We start from the raw sequence: 16,794 nt of genomic DNA, 5'->3' as shown, positions 1-16,794 counted from the left end.
ATCACTATGTTTGTATCTTTAGGGTAAATACCCAGTAGTGCAATTGCTGGGTCATAGGGTAGTTCTATTTTCAACATTTTGAGGCACCTCCATGCTGTTTTCCAGAGTGGTTGCACCAGCTTGTATTCCCACCAACAGTGGAGGAGGGGTCCCCTTTCTCCACATCCTCTCCAGCATCTGTCATTTCCTGACTTGTTAATTTTAGCCATTCTGACGGGTGTGAGGTGATATCTCATTGTAGTTTTTTTTTTTAATTAATTTATTTATTTTTATTTGCTTATTTACAGCATAACAGTGTTCATTGTTTTGGCATCACACCCAGTGCTCCATGCAGTACGTGCCCTCCCTATTACCCACCACCTGGTTCCTCAACCTCCCACCCCACCCCACCCCCTCCCGCCGCCGCTTCATAACCCTCTGGTTGTTTTTCAGAGTCCATAGTCTCTCATGGTTCATCTCCCCTTCCAGTTTCCCTCAACTCCCTCTCCTCTCCATCTCCCCATGTCCTCCATGTTATTTGTTATGCTCCACAAATAAGTGAGACCATATGATACTTGACTCTCTCTGCTTGACTTATTTCGCTCAGCATAATTTCTTCCAGTCCTGTCCATGTTGCTACAAAAGTTGGGTATTCGTCCTTTCTGATGGAGGCATAATACTCCATTGTATATATGGAACATATCTTCCTTATCCATTCATCCGTTGAAGGGCATCTTGGTTCTTTCCACAGTTTGGCGACCGTAGCCATTGCTGCAATAAACATTGGGGTACAAATGGCCCTTCTTTTCACTACATCTGTATCTTTGGGGTAAATACCCAGCAGTGCAATTGCAGGGTCATAGGGAAGCTCTATTTTTAATTTCTTCAGGAATCTCCACACTGTTCTCCAAAGTGGCTGCACTAACTTGCATTCCCACCAACAGTGTAAGAGGGTTCCCCTTTCTCCACATCCTCTCCAGCACACGTTGTTTCCTGTCTTGCTAATTTTGGCCATTCTAACTGGTGTTAGGTGGTATCTCAATGTTGTTTTAATTTGAATCTCCCTGATGGCTAGTGATGATGAACATTTTTTCATGTGTCTGATAGCCATTTGTATGTCTTCGTTGGAGAAGTGTCTGTTCATATCTTCTGCCCATTTTTGGATATGATTATCTGTTTTGTGTGTGTTGAGTTTGAGAAGTTCTTTGTAGATCCTGGATATCAACCTTTTGTCTGTACTGTCATTTACAAATATCTTCTCCCATTCCGTGGGTTGCCTCTTTGTTTTGTTGACTGTTTCCTTTGCTGTGCAGAAGCTTTTGATCTTGATGAAGTCCCAAAAGTTCATTTTTGCTTTTGTTTCCTTGGCCTTTGGAGACTTATCTTGAAAGAAGTTGCTGTGGCTGATACCGACGAGGTTACTGCCTATGTTCTCCTCTCGGATTCTGATGCATTCCTGTCTCACGTTGAGGTCTTTTATCCATTTCGAGTTTATTTTTGTGAACGGTGTAAGAGAATGGTCGAGTTTCATTCTTCTACGTATCGCTGTCCAGTTTTCCCAGCACCATTTATTGAAGAGACTGTCTTTTTTCCATTGAATATTTTTTCCTGTTTTGTCGAAGATTATTTGACCATAGAGGTGAGAGTCCATATCTGGGCTCTCCACTCTGTTCCACTGGTCTATGTGTCTGTTTTTATGCCAGTACCACGTGTCTTGGTGATCACAGCTTTGTAGTAAAGCTTGAAATCGGGTAACGTGATGCCGCCAGTTTTGTTTTTGTGTTTCAACATTTCCTTAGCAATTCGGGGTCTCTTCTGACTCCATACAAATTTTAGGATTATTTGCTCCAGCTCTTTGAAAAATATCGGTGGAATTTTGATCAGAATGGCATTAAAAGTATAGATTGCTCTAGGCAGTATAGACATTTTAACAATGTTTATTCTTTCCAATCCAAGAGCATGGAACGGTCTTCCATCTTTTTGTGTCTTCTTCAATTTCTTTCATGAGTGTTCTCTAGTTCCTCGAGTGCAGGTCCTTTACTTCTTTGGTTAGGTTTATGCCCAGGTATCTTATGGTTCTTGGTGCTATAGTAAATGGAATCGATTCTCTAATTTCCCTTTCTGTATTTTCATTGTTAGTGTATAAGAAAGCCACTGATTTCTGTACATTGTCTTTGTCAATATCTCATTGTAGCTTTGATTTGTATTTCCCTGATGCCGAGTGACGTGGAGCACTTTTTCATGTGTCTGTTGGCCATCTGGATGTCCTCTTTGCAGAAATGTCTGTTCATGTCCTCTGCCCATTTCCGGATTGGATTGTTTGTTCTTTGGGTGTTGAGTTGGCTAAGTTCCTTATAGATTTTGGATACTAGCCCTTTATCTGATATGTCGTTTGCAAATATCTTCTCCCATTCTGTCAGTTGTCTTTTGGTTTTGTTAACTGTTTCCTTTGCTGTGCAAAAGCTTTTGATCTTGATGAAATCCCAATAGTTCATTTTTGCCCTTGCTTCCCTTGCCTTTGCCGTTGTTCCTAGGAAGATGTTGCTACGGCTGAGGTCGAAGAGGTTGCTGCCTGCATTCTCCTCAAGGATGTTGATGGATTCCTTTCTCACATTGAGGTCCTTCATCCATTTGGAGTCTATTTTCGTGTGTGCTGTAAGGAAGTGGTCTACTTTCATTTTTCTGCATGTGGCTGTCCAATTTTCCCAGAACCATTTATTGAAGAGGCTGTCTCTTTTCCATTGGACATTCTTTCCTGCTTTGTCGAGGATTAGTTGACCATAGAGTTGAGGGTCTATTTCTGGGCTCTCTATTCTGTTCCACTGATCTATGTGTCTGTTTTTGTGCCAGTACCATGCTGTCTTGATGATGACAGCTTTGTAATAGAGCTTGAAGTCCGGAATTGTGATGCCACCAACTTTGGCATTCTTTTTCAATATCCCTTTGGCTATTCGAGGTCTTTTCTGGTTCCATATAAATTTTAGGATTATTTGTTCCATTTCTTTGAAAAAAATGGATGGTATTTTGATAGGGATTGCATTAAATGTGTAGATTGCTTTAGGTAGCATAGACATTTTCACAATATTTATTCTTCCAATCCAGGGGCATGGAACATTTTTCCATTTCTTTGTGTCTTCCTCAATTTCTTTCATGAGTACTTTATAATTTTCAGTGTATAGATTCTTATTCTCTTTGGTTAGGTTTATTCCTAGGTATCTTATAGTTTTGGGTACAATTATAAATGGGATTGACTCCTTAATTTCTCTTTCTTCAGTCTTGTTGTTGGTGTACAGAAATGCAACTGATTTCTGTGCATTGATTTTACATCCTGACACTTTACTGAATTCCTGTACAAGTTCTAGCAGTTTTGGAGTGGAGCCTTTTGGGTTTTCCACATATAGTATCATATCATCTGCAAACAGTGATAGTTTGACTTCTTCTTTACCAATTTGGATGCCTTTAATTTCTTTTTGTTGTCTGATTGCTGAGGCTAGGACTTCTAGTACTATGTTGAATAGCAGTGGTGATAATGGACATCCCTGCCGTGTTCCTGACCTTAGTGGTAAAGCTTTCAGTTTTTCTCCATTGAGAATGATATTTGCGGTGGTTTTTCACAGATGGCTTTGATAATATTGAGGTATGTGCCCTCTATCCCCACACTTTGAAGAGTTTTGATCAGGAAGGGATGCTGTACTTTGTCAAATGCTTTTTCAGCAACTATTGAGAGTATCATATGGTGCTTGTTCTTTCTTTTATTAATGTGTTCTATCACATTGATTGATTTGCGGATGTTGAACCAACCCTGCAGCCCTGGAATAAATCCCACTTGATCGTGGTGAATAATCCTTTTAATGTACTGTTGAATCCTATTGGCTAGTATGTTGGCGAGAATTTTTGCGTCTGTGTTCATCAAGGATATTGGTCTGTAGTTCTCTTTTTTGGTGGGATCCTTGTCTGGTTTTGGGATCAAGGTGATGCTGGCCTCATCAAATGAGTTTGGAAGTTTTCTTCCATTTCTATTTTTTGGAACAGTTTCAGGAGAATAGGAATGAGTTCTTCTTTAAATGTTTGGTAGAATTCCCCTGGGAAGCCGTCTGGCCCTGGGCTTTTGTTTGTTTGGAGATTTGTGATGACTGTTTCAATCTCCTTGCTGGTTATGGGCCTGTTCAGGTTTTCTCTTTCTTCCTGGTTCAGTTGTGGTAGTTTATATGTCTCTAGGAAGGCATCCATTTCTTCCAGATTGTCCAATTTGTTGGCGTAGAGTTGCTCATAGTATGTTCTTATAATTGTCTGTATTTCTTTGGTGTTAGTTTTGATCTCTCCTCTTTCATTCATGATTTTATTTATTTGGGTCCTTTCTCTTTTCTTTTTGATGAGTCTGGCCAGGGGTTTATCAATCTTATTGATTCTTTCAAAGAACCATCTCCTAGTTTCATTGATGTTTTCTATTGTTTTTTTGGTTTCTAGTTCATTGATTTCTGCTCTGATCTTTATGATTTCTCTTCTCCTGCTGGGTTTAGGGTTTCTTTCTTGTTCTTTCTCCAGCTCCTTTACGTGTAGGGTTAGGTTGTGTACTTAAGACCTTTCTTGTTTCTTGAGAAAGGCTTGTAACGCTATATATTTTCCTCTCAGGACTGCCGCTGCTGTGTCCCATAGATTTTGAACTGTTGTGTTTTCATTATCATTTGTTTCCATGAATATTTTCAATTCTTCTTTAATTTCCTGGTTAACCCATTCATTCTTTAGAAGGATGCTGTTTAGTCTCCATATATTTGGGTTCTTTCCAGCTTTCCTCTTGTGATTGAGTTCTAGCTTCAGAGCATTGTGGTCTGAAAATATGCAGGGCATGATCCTAATCTTTTGATACCGGTTGAGACCTGATTTGTGACCCAGGATGTGATCTATTCTGGAGAATGTTCCATGTGCACTAGAGAAGAATGTGTATTCTGTTGCTTTGGGATGAAATGTTCTGAATATATCTGTGATGTCCATCTGGTCCAGTGTGTCATTTAAGGCCTTTATTTCCTTGTTGATCTTTGGCTTGGATGATCTGTCCATTTCAGTGAGGGGAGTGTTAAAGTCCCCTACTATTATTGTATTATTATTGATGTGTTTCTCTGATTTTGTTATTAATTGGTTGATATAGTTGGCTGCTCCCACGTTAGGGGCATAGATATTTAAAATTGTTAGATCTTCTTGTTGGACAGACCCTTTGAGGATGATATAGTGTCCTTCCTCATCTCTTATTATAGTCTTTGGCTTAAAATCTAATTGATCTGATATAAGGATTGCCACCCCAGCTTTCTTCTGATGCCCATTAGCATGGTAAATTGTTTTCCACCCCCTCACTTTAAATCTGGAGGTGTCTTCGCGTCTAAAATGAGTTTCTTGTAGGCAACATACTGATGGGTTTTGTTTTTTTATCCATTCTGATACCCTGTGTCTTTTGACTGGGGCATTTAGCCCATTAACATTCAGGGTAACTATTGAGAGATATGAATTTAGCGCCATTATATTGCCTGTAAGGTGACTGTTACTGTGTATTGTCTCTGTACGTTTCTTATCTACTACTTTTAGGCTCTCTCTTTGCTTAGAGGACCCCTTTCAATATTTCCTGTAGAGCTGGTTTGGTGCTTGCATATTCTTTCCCTTTTTTTTTTTTTTTTTTGTCCTGGAAGCTTTTAATCTCTCCTTCTATTTTCAATGATAGCCTAGCTGGATAGAGTATTCTTGGCTCCATGTTTTTCTCGTTTAGTGCTCTGAATATATCATGCCAGCTCTTCCTGGCCTGCCAGGTCTCTGTGGATAAGTCTGCTGCCAATCTAATATTTTTACCATTGTATGTTACAGACTTCTTTTCTCGACCTGCTTTCAGGATTTTCTCTTTGTCACTAAGACTTGTAAATTTTACTATTAGGTGACGGGGTGTGGACCTATTCTTGTTGACTTTGAGGGGGGTTCTCTGCATCTCCTGGATTTTGATGCTTGTTCCCGTTGCCATATTAGGGAAATTCTCTCCAATAATTCTCTCCAATAGACCTTCTGCTCCCCTCTCTGTTTCTTCTTCTTCTGGAATCCCAATTATTCTAATGTTGTTTCGTCTTATGGTGTCACTTATCTCTCGAATTCTCCCCTCATGGTCCAGTAGCTTTTTGTCCCTCTTTTGTTCGGCTTCTTTATTCTCTGTCATTTGGTCTTCTATATCACTAATTCTTTCTTCTGCCTCATTGATCCTAGCAGTGAGAGCCTCCATTTTTGATTGCACCTCATTAATAGCTTTTTTGATTTCAACTTGGTTAGATTTTACTTCTTTAATTTCTCCAGAAAGGGCTTTAATATCTCCAGAGAGGGTTTCTCTAATATCTTCCATGCCTTTTTCGAGCCCGGCTAGAACGTTCAGAATCGTCATTCTGATCTCTTGATCTGACATATTACCAATGTTTGTGTTGATTAGGACCCTAGCCTTCGGTACTGTCTCTTGTTCTTTTGTTTGTGGTGATTTTTTCCGTCTTGTCATTTTCTCCAGATAAGAGGATATGAAGGAGCAAATAAAATACTAAAAGGGTGGCAAAGACCCCAGAAAAAGGCGCGGTAACCAAATCAGAAGAGACCCAAAATTGTGGGGGGGAGAAAGGGGATAAAAAGATGTTCAGAAAAAAAAAGAAAAAAATTTAAAAAATAAAACAAATAAAGAAAAAGTATAAAAAAGAAAGAAAATATATATATATATATTTAGATACACTAGTCAAAAAACGTTAAAAAAGAAAAGGGTAAAAGTTCTAAAAAATTTAGCAGAAGAAGAAAAAAGAAAAAAGAAAAAAAAATTTGAAAAAAGAAAAAAAAATTGAAGTAGCCACAAGACTAAAGAATCATGGGGAGAAAGCCATGAGTTCCGTGCTTTGCTTTCTCCTCCTCTGGAATTGCGCTGCTGTCTTAGGAATTGAACCTACTTTCCTTGATAGATGAACTTCGTCCTGGCTGGATATTTTGTTGATCTTCGGGGGGAGGGGCCTGTTGTAGTGACTCTCAAGTGTCTTTGCCCAAGGCGGGATTGCACCGCCCTTACCGGCAGCCGGACTAAGTAATCGGCTCGGGTTCGCTTTCGGGAGCTTCTGTTCCCTGAACACTTTCCGTAGAGTTCCAGAGGACGGGAATGAAAATGGCGGCCTCCTAGTCTCCAGCCTGGAGGAGCCGAGAGCCTGGGGCCCCACTCCTCAGTGCGCCCCCAGAGGACAGCACCCAATCACTCCCGTATCCCCAGCCTCTAGCCGCGCTCCGAGCTCACCCAGCCCGCGACCCGTTCAAGTTAACCCCAAGCTGAGAGTTCAGTCCTCAGCTCTGTCTCTGCAGCCGGCTTCTCCGTTCTAATTCCTGCGAGCTCGCCGACACTCCGTCACCCCCGATCCTTCTGTGACCCTGCGGGACCTGGGGCCATGCTGACCCCACGTGGGCTTCACCCTGGTTTAGCCTCTGGAGCAATGTCCCTCAGTGGAACAGACTTTTAAAAGTCCTGATTTTGTCCTCCGTTCCTCCGCCGCTTGCCGGGAGCCGGACCCTCCCCCCGTGGTCTATCTTCCTGTCGTTTTAGATTCACTTCTCCGCCAGTCCTACCTTTCAGAAAGTGGTTGATTTTCTGTTTCTAGAGTTGCTGTTCTTCTTCTCTTCGCTCTCCCATTGGATTTGTAGGTGTTTGCAATGTTTAGATACGCTGTCGAGCTCATCTCCTGCTACCTGATGTAGTCTCAGCCTGCTACTTCTCTGCCATCTTGACCCAAGTTCGCCATTTGTATCTCTTCTTTGGAGAAGTATCTGTTCATGTCTTGTATTCATTTTTTTTAACTTTGAAAGCATTTTTATTAGGTATTTGAATATTTTCAATCTTTCATATTCCTTACTTTATTCTTCTGGATTTTCCATTAACTATTATATCTTCTAGGTATGTCAGTAACTTGTGTATTTACATCATATAGCCTCTTTCTTTTATTTTTTTCACTTTTTGAAATTTCTTTTCAGTGTAATAGTATTCATTGTTTTTGCACCACACCCAGTGCTCCATGCAATACATTCCCTCCCTATTACCCACCACCTTGTTCCCCTACCTACCACCCCCCGCCCCTTCAAAACACTCAGGTTGTTTTTCAGAGTCCATAGTCTCTCATGGTTCATCTCCCTTCCAATTTCCCTCAACTCCCTTCTCCTCTCCATCTCCCCATGTCCTCCATGTTATTTGTTATGCTCTACAAATATTCATTTTCTGATGTGATTATCTGTTTTGTGTGTGTTCAGTTTGAGGAGTTCTTTATGGATCTTTGCTATCAGCCCTTTGCCTGTAGTGTTATTTGTGAATATCTTCTCTCATTCCATGGGTTAGAATTCTTCGTTTTGTTGACTGTTTCCTTTGCTCTGCAGAAGCTTTTGATCTTGACGAAATCCCAAAAGTTCATTTCTGCTTTTGTTTCCTTTGTCTTTGAGGACATGGCTTGAAAGAAGTTGCTGTGGCAGATGTCGAAGAGGTTACTGCCTAGGTTGTCCTCTAGGATTCTGATGGATTAAGTACACGACACTCTCTTAATTCTTCTTCTCAATCATTTGAAAACACTTACATCTTCATGGAAAAAGATGATGGTTGCAAGAAGCTTTCTCCCCAGTTTCATCTCAGTAAGTTATATACAAGTGACATTTACCTTACCATTATACAAATACATTTGTACCCACATCTATGTAAATCAAAAAAGGGGTTGGTTGAATGTTGATATGTATATGGTGTTTTTTTTCTTTTTTAAATATTTACCACTTTATTTTTTTTTTCTGTTCAGCATAACAGTGCTCATTGTTTCTACAACACACCCAGTGCTCCATGCAACACTTGCCCTCAATAACACCCACCACCTGGTTCCTCAACCTCCCAACCCCCGCCCCTTGAAAACCCTCAGGTTGTCTTTCAGAGGCCATAGTCTCTCATGTTCATCTCCCCTTCCAGTTTCCCTCAACTCCCTTCTCCTCTCCATCTCCCCATGTCCTCCATGTACTTTGTAATGCTCCACAAATAAGTGAGACCATATGATACTTGAGTCTCTCTGCTTGACTTATTTCACTCAGCATAATTTCTTCCAGTCCCGTCCATGTTGCTAAAAAGTTAGGTACTCATTCTTTCTGATGGAGGCATAACACTCCATTGTGTATATGGACCACATCTTCCTTGTCTATTCGTCCTTTGAAGGGCATCTTGGTTCTTTCCACAGTTAGCGACCATGGCCATGGCTGCATTAAACATTGGGGTACAGATGGCTCTTCTTTTCACTACATCTGTATCTTTGGAGTAAATACCCAGCACTGCAATGGCAGGGTCATAGGGAAGCTCTATTTTTAATTTCTTGAGGAATCTCCACACTCTTCTCCAAAGTGGATGCACTAACTTGCATTCCCTCCAAGAGTGTAAGAGGGTTCCCCTTTCTCCACATCCTCTCCAACACACGTTGTTTCCTGTCTTGCTAATTTTGGCCATTCTAACTGGTGTCAGGTGGTATCTCAATGTAGTTTTAATTTGGGAATCTCCCTGATGGCTAGTGATGATGAACATTTTTTCATGTGTCTGATAGCCATTTGTATGTCTTCATTGGAGAAGTGTCTGTTCATATCTTCTGCCCATTTTTTGATATGTTTATCTGTTTTGTGTGTGTTGAGTTTGAGGAGTTCTTTATAGATCCTGGATATCAACCTTTTGTCTGTACTGTCATTTGCAAATATCTTCTCCCATTCCGTGGGTTGCCTTTTTGTTCTGTTGACTGTTTCCTTTGCTGTGCAGAAACTTTTGATCTTGATGAAGTCCCAACAGTTCATTTTCGCTTTTGTTTCCTTGGCCTTTGGAGACATATCTTGAAAAAAGTTGCTGTGGCTGATATCGAAGAGGTGACTGCCTATGTTCTCCTCTCGGATTCTGACGCATTCCTGTCTCACGTTGAGGTCTTTTATCCATTTCGAGTTTATCTTTCTGTACGGTGTAGGAGAATGCTCGAGTTTCATTCTTCTACGTATCGTTGTCCAGTTTTCCCAGCACCATTTATTGAAGAGACTGTCTTTTTTCGATTGTATCTTTTCTACGGTTTTGTCGAAAATTATTTGACCATAGAGTTGAGGGTCCATATCTGGGCTCTCCAATCTGTTCCACTGGTCTATGTGTCTGTTTTATGCCAGTACCACGCTGTCTTGGTGATCACAGCTTTGTAGTAAAGCATGAAATCAGGTAACGTGATGCTGCCAGTTTTGTTTTTGTTTTTCAACATTTCCTTAGCAATTCGGGGTCTCTTCTGATTCCATACAAATTTTAGGATTATTTGCTCCAGCTCTTTGAAAAATACTGGTGGAATTTTGATCGGAATGGCATTAAAAGTATAGATTGCTCTAGGCAGTATAGGCATTTTAATAATGTTTATTTTTCCAATCCAAGAGCATGGAACGGTCTTCCATCTTTTTGTGTCTTTTTCAATTACTTTCATGAGTGTTCTGTATTTCCTTGAGTACAGACCCTTTACCTCTTTGGTTAGGTTTATTCCCAGGTATCTTATGGTTCTTGGTGCTATAGTAAATGGAATCGATTCTCTATTTTCCCTTTCTGTATTTTCATTGTTACTGTATAAGAAAGCTACTGATTTCTGTACATTGACTTTGTATCCTGACATGTTACTGAATTGCTGTATGAGTTCTAGTAGTTTAGGGGTGGAGTCTTTGGGGTGTTCCATATAAAGAATCATGTCATCTGCAAAGAGAGAGAGTTTGACTTCTTCCTTGCCAATTTGGATACCTTTTATTTCTCTTTGTTTTCTGATTGCCATTGCTCGGACTTCTAATAGCATGTTGAACAAGATTGGAGAGAGTGGGCATCCTTGTCGTGTTCCTGATCTCAATGGGGAGGCTGCAAGCGTTTTCCCATTGAGGGTGATATTTGCTGTGGGTCTTTCATAGATGGATTTTATGAAGTTCAGGAATGTTCCCTCTATCCCTATACTTTGAAGTGTTTTCATCAGGAATGGATGCTGGATTTTGTCAAATGCTTTTTCTGCATGAATTGAGAGGACCATGTGGTCCTTCTCTCTTCTCTTATTGATTTCTTCTACCACATTGATTGATTTGCGAAGGTTGAACCAACCTTGTAACCCAGGGATGAATCCCACCTGGTCATGGTGGATAATGTTTTTAATGTGCTGCTGGATACTGTTTGCTAGGATCTTGTTGAGAATCTTTGCATACATATTCATCAGTGATATTGGTCTGAAATTCTCCTTTTTGGTAGGGTCCTTGCCTGGTTTCGGTTTCAGGGTAATGCTGGCTTCATAAAAAGTGTCCGAAAGTTTTCCTTCTGCTTCAATTTTTTGAACAGCTTCAGGAGAATTGGCGTTATTTCTTCTTTGAAAGTTTGGTAGAATTCCCCAGGGAATCCGTCAGGTCCTGGGCTCTTGTTTTTTGGGAGGTTTTTTTTTTTTTTCCATTTTATTTATTTTTTCAGCGTAACAGTATTCATTCTTTTTGCACAACACCCAGTGCTCCATGCAAAACGTGCCCTCCCCATTACCCACCACCTGTTCCCCCAACCTCCCACCCCTGACCCTTCAAAACCCTCAGGTTGTTTTTCAGAGTCCATAGTCTCTTATGGTTCGCCTCCCCTTCCAATTTTTTTTTTAATAAACATATAATGTATTTTTATCCCCAGGGGTACAGGTCTGTGAATCGCCAGGTTTGCACACTTCACAGCACCCACGATAGCACTTACCCTCCCCAATGTCCATAGCCCCCTCCCCCACTCCCAATCCCACCTTCCCCCAGCAACCCCCAGTTTATTTTGTGAGATTAAGAGTCATTTATGGTTTGTCTCCCTCCCAATCCCATCTTGTTTCATTTATTCTTCTCCTATCCCCCTACCCCCCCATGTTGCTTCTCCATGTCCTCATATCAGGGAGATCATATGATAGTTGTCTTTCTCTGATTGACTTATTTCACTAAGCATGATACGCTCTAGTTCCATCCACGTCGTCGCAAATGGCATGATTTCATTTCTTTTGATGGCTGCATAGTATTCCATTGTGTATATATACCACATCTTCTTTATCCATTCATCTGTTGATGGACATCAAGGTTCTTTCCACAGTTTGGCTATTGTAGACATTGCTGCTATAAACATTCGGGTACACGTGCCCCTTCGGATCACTATGTTTGTATCTTTAGGGTAAATACCCAGTAGTGCAATTGCTGGGTCATAGGGTAGTTCTATTTTCAACATTTTGAGGCACCTCCATGCTGTTTTCCAGAGTGGTTGCACCAGCTTGTATTCCCACCAACAGTGGAGGAGGGGTCCCCTTTCTCCACATCCTCTCCAGCATCTGTCATTTCCTGACTTGTTAATTTTAGCCATTCTGACGGGTGTGAGGTGATATCTCATTGTAGTTTTTTTTTTTAATTAATTTATTTATTTTTATTTGCTTATTTACAGCATAACAGTGTTCATTGTTTTGGCATCACACCCAGTGCTCCATGCAGTACGTGCCCTCCCTATTACCCACCACCTGGTTCCTCAACCTCCCACCCCACCCCACCCCCTCCCGCCGCCGCTTCATAACCCTCTGGTTGTTTTTCAGAGTCCATAGTCTCTCATGGTTCATCTCCCCTTCCAGTTTCCCTCAACTCCCTCTCCTCTCCATCTCCCCATGTCCTCCATGTTATTTGTTATGCTCCACAAATAAGTGAGACCATATGATACTTGACTCTCTCTGCTTGACTTATTTCGCTCAGCATAATTTCTTCCAGTCCTGTCCATGTTGCTACAAAAGTTGGGTATTCGTCCTTTCTGATGGAGGCATAATACTCCATTGTATATATGGAACATATCTTCCTTATCCATTCATCCGTTGAAGGGCATCTTGGTTCTTTCCACAGTTTGGCGACCGTAGCCATTGCTGCAATAAACATTGGGGTACAAATGGCCCTTCTTTTCACTACATCTGTATCTTTGGGGTAAATACCCAGCAGTGCAATTGCAGGGTCATAGGGAAGCTCTATTTTTAATTTCTTCAGGAATCTCCACACTGTTCTCCAAAGTGGCTGCACTAACTTGCATTCCCACCAACAGTGTAAGAGGGTTCCCCTTTCTCCACATCCTCTCCAGCACACGTTGTTTCCTGTCTTGCTAATTTTGGCCATTCTAACTGGTGTTAGGTGGTATCTCAATGTTGTTTTAATTTGAATCTCCCTGATGGCTAGTGATGATGAACATTTTTTCATGTGTCTGATAGCCATTTGTATGTCTTCGTTGGAGAAGTGTCTGTTCATATCTTCTGCCCATTTTTGGATATGATTATCTGTTTTGTGTGTGTTGAGTTTGAGAAGTTCTTTGTAGATCCTGGATATCAACCTTTTGTCTGTACTGTCATTTACAAATATCTTCTCCCATTCCGTGGGTTGCCTCTTTGTTTTGTTGACTGTTTCCTTTGCTGTGCAGAAGCTTTTGATCTTGATGAAGTCCCAAAAGTTCATTTTTGCTTTTGTTTCCTTGGCCTTTGGAGACTTATCTTGAAAGAAGTTGCTGTGGCTGATACCGACGAGGTTACTGCCTATGTTCTCCTCTCGGATTCTGATGCATTCCTGTCTCACGTTGAGGTCTTTTATCCATTTCGAGTTTATTTTTGTGAACGGTGTAAGAGAATGGTCGAGTTTCATTCTTCTACGTATCGCTGTCCAGTTTTCCCAGCACCATTTATTGAAGAGACTGTCTTTTTTCCATTGAATATTTTTTCCTGTTTTGTCGAAGATTATTTGACCATAGAGGTGAGGGTCCATATCTGGGCTCTCCACTCTGTTCCACTGGTCTATGTGTCTGTTTTTATGCCAGTACCACGTGTCTTGGTGATCACAGCTTTGTAGTAAAGCTTGAAATCGGGTAACGTGATGCCGCCAGTTTTGTTTTTGTGTTTCAACATTTCCTTAGCAATTCGGGGTCTCTTCTGACTCCATACAAATTTTAGGATTATTTGCTCCAGCTCTTTGAAAAATATCGGTGGAATTTTGATCAGAATGGCATTAAAAGTATAGATTGCTCTAGGCAGTATAGACATTTTAACAATGTTTATTCTTTCCAATCCAAGAGCATGGAACGGTCTTCCATCTTTTTGTGTCTTCTTCAATTTCTTTCATGAGTGTTCTCTAGTTCCTCGAGTGCAGGTCCTTTACTTCTTTGGTTAGGTTTATGCCCAGGTATCTTATGGTTCTTGGTGCTATAGTAAATGGAATCGATTCTCTAATTTCCCTTTCTGTATTTTCATTGTTAGTGTATAAGAAAGCCACTGATTTCTGTACATTGTCTTTGTCAATATCTCATTGTAGCTTTGATTTGTATTTCCCTGATGCCGAGTGACGTGGAGCACTTTTTCATGTGTCTGTTGGCCATCTGGATGTCCTCTTTGCAGAAATGTCTGTTCATGTCCTCTGCCCATTTCCGGATTGGATTGTTTGTTCTTTGGGTGTTGAGTTGTCTAAGTTCCTTATAGATTTTGGATACTAGCCCTTTATCTGATATGTCGTTTGCAAATATCTTCTCCCATTCTGTCAGTTGTCTTTTGGTTTTGTTAACTGTTTCCTTTGCTGTGCAAAAGCTTTTGATCTTGATGAAATCCCAATAGTTCATTTTTGCCCTTGCTTCCCTTGCCTTTGCCGTTGTTCCTAGGAAGATGTTGCTACGGCTGAGGTCGAAGAGGTTGCTGCCTGCATTCTCCTCAAGGATGTTGATGGATTCCTTTCTCACATTGAGGTCCTTCATCCATTTGGAGTCTATTTTCGTGTGTGCTGTAAGGAAGTGGTCTACTTTCATTTTTCTGCATGTGGCTGTCCAATTTTCCCAGAACCATTTATTGAAGAGGCTGTCTCTTTTCCATTGGACATTCTTTCCTGCTTTGTCGAGGATTAGTTGACCATAGAGTTGAGGGTCTATTTCTGGGCTCTCTATTCTGTTCCACTGATCTATGTGTCTGTTTTTGTGCCAGTACCATGCTGTCTTGATGATGACAGCTTTGTAATAGAGCTTGAAGTCCGGAATTGTGATGCCACCAACTTTGGCATTCTTTTTCAATATTCCTTTGGCTATTCGAGGTCTTTTCTGGTTCCATATAAATTTTAGGATTATTTGTTCCATTTCTTTGAAAAAAATGGATGGTATTTTGATAGGGATTGCATTAAATGTGTAGATTGCTTTAGGTAGCATAGACATTTTCACAATATTTATTCTTCCAATCCAGGGGCATGGAACATTTTTCCATTTCTTTGTGTCTTCCTCAATTTCTTTCATGAGTACTTTATAATTTTCAGTGTATAGATTCTTATTCTCTTTGGTTAGGTTTATTCCTAGGTATCTTATAGTTTTGGGTACAATTATAAATGGGATTGACTCCTTAATTTCTCTTTCTTCAGTCTTGTTGTTGGTGTACAGAAATGCAACTGATTTCTGTGCATTGATTTTACATCCTGACACTTTACTGAATTCCTGTACAAGTTCTAGCAGTTTTGGAGTGGAGCCTTTTGGGTTTTCCACATATAGTATCATATCATCTGCAAACAGTGATAGTTTGACTTCTTCTTTACCAATTTGGATGCCTTTAATTTCTTTTTGTTGTCTGATTGCTGAGGCTAGGACTTCTAGTACTATGTTGAATAGCAGTGGTGATAATGGACATCCCTGCCGTGTTCCTGACCTTAGTGGTAAAGCTTTCAGTTTTTCTCCATTGAGAATGATATTTGCGGTGGTTTTTCACAGATGGCTTTGATAATATTGAGGTATGTGCCCTCTATCCCCACACTTTGAAGAGTTTTGATCAGGAAGGGATGCTGTACTTTGTCAAATGCTTTTTCAGCAACTATTGAGAGTATCATATGGTGCTTGTTCTTTCTTTTATTAATGTGTTCTATCACATTGATTGATTTGCGGATGTTGAACCAACCCTGCAGCCCTGGAATAAATCCCACTTGATCGTGGTGAATAATCCTTTTAATGTACTGTTGAATCCTATTGGCTAGTATGTTGGCGAGAATTTTTGCGTCTGTGTTCATCAAGGATATTGGTCTGTAGTTCTCTTTTTTGGTGGGATCCTTGTCTGGTTTTGGGATCAAGGTGATGCTGGCCTCATCAAATGAGTTTGGAAGTTTTCTTCCATTTCTATTTTTTGGAACAGTTTCAGGAGAATAGGAATGAGTTCTTCTTTAAATGTTTGGTAGAATTCCCCTGGGAAGCCGTCTGGCCCTGGGCTTTTGTTTGTTTGGAGATTTGTGATGACTGTTTCAATCTCCTCACTGGTTATGGGCCTGTTCAGGTTTTCTCTTTCTTCCTGGTTCAGTTGTGGTAGTTTATATGTCTCTAGGAAGGCATCCATTTCTTCCAGATTGTCCAATTTGTTGGCGTAGAGTTGCTCATAGTATGTTCTTATAATTGTCTGTATTTCTTTGGTGTTAGTTTTGATCTCTCCTCTTTCATTCATGATTTTATTTATTTGGGTCCTTTCTCTTTTCTTTTTGATGAGTCTGGCCAGGGGTTTTATCAATCTTATTGATTCTTTCAAAGAACCATCTCCTAGTTTCATTGATGTTTTCTATTGTTTTTTTGGTTTCTAGTTCATTGATTTCTGCTCTGATCTTTATGATTTCTCTTCTCCTGCTGGGTTTAGGGTTTCTTTCTTGTTCTTTCTCCAGCTCTTTACGTGTAGGGTTAGGTTGTGTACTTAAGACCTTTCTTGTTTCTTGAGAAAGGCTTGTAACGCTATATATTTTCCTCTCAGGACTGCC

The sequence above is a fragment of the Meles meles genome, chromosome X (assembly GCF_922984935.1).
Source record: "Meles meles chromosome X, mMelMel3.1 paternal haplotype, whole genome shotgun sequence".
Lineage (NCBI taxonomy): Eukaryota > Metazoa > Chordata > Mammalia > Carnivora > Mustelidae > Meles > Meles meles.
This window is presented reverse-complemented; position numbering follows the sequence as displayed.